Raw genomic sequence first — 1,038 nt, forward strand, 5'->3', positions numbered from 1 at the left:
TGTGTGAGAGAGAGAGCTGACCTGTTTATGTGGGCTTATATAGCGGAACTATTTTTGGTTGGTTCGGTATTTCCAGACATTTATTCACGTTGCAATATTGGATAGATTTTTCTCTCACCTGGAGTTAACGCGGCCTATCAGGTGTGTGTGTGTGTAGTAATTTCTTGTGTGTGTAATTGTCTGTGTTGCTTATTTATTCATGTGTTGTTCTCTCTGAGAATATCATTTCTGTAATTATGTGATGTCTATGTTGTATTTAGGTCTCACGGCATGTTTGATGACATTGAGGAAGGCATAATAAGACCAATAAATGCCGTAAATAAGAACGTCTGTTAACCAGAGGGAGCTGCAAACACGAATAATCGCATCTAACGCTACATGTTGCGGCCTTTCGCGATATGTGCGATATATTGTGCTAAGAAACAATATATACTGTGCAGCCCTATTCACAGCGCCTCCCCCCTTTTATCACCACTCTTTCCTCTTCTCTCTTCTCTCCATCAGGCCCGGCTGGCGCTCGCAGATCATAAAGCAGGACACCAAGATCCATGTTTGCTTCATCGGCAAAGACAAACTAGTTAAAGTGCGGCATCTGCAGCCCTGCTTCCTCATAGGAACCTGGAGGGTAAGTGTTCAACAACACACTTCTTTATATCAGGCTGCAAAGATCAATCCATTAGTTGTAGGAATACTAGCCAGTCAGAAGAAGAGTATGAGGGCCCTGACAGTACCTAGGTAAGGACTACTAACCAGTCAGAAGCAGAGTATGAGTTTCCCTGACAGTACCTAGGTAAGGACTACTAGCCAGTCAGAAGCAGAGTATGAGGGCCCTGACAGTACCTAGGTAAGGACTACTAGCCAGTCAGGAGCAGAGTATGACACTAAACATGTGGTTTCACATTGTTTCCATGTTGTTTATAACGCGAACAAACGTAACAGGCTAACCACAGAATCGCCTTCATCATGGCCAGCCTGCACTTCCACAAGCTGGTGGAGAAGAGTCTGCTGGGATCTCCAGTCTGGTAGGTTCATCTCTCT

This window comes from Etheostoma cragini, chromosome 23 (assembly GCF_013103735.1).
Source record: "Etheostoma cragini isolate CJK2018 chromosome 23, CSU_Ecrag_1.0, whole genome shotgun sequence".
NCBI lineage: Eukaryota > Metazoa > Chordata > Actinopteri > Perciformes > Percidae > Etheostoma > Etheostoma cragini.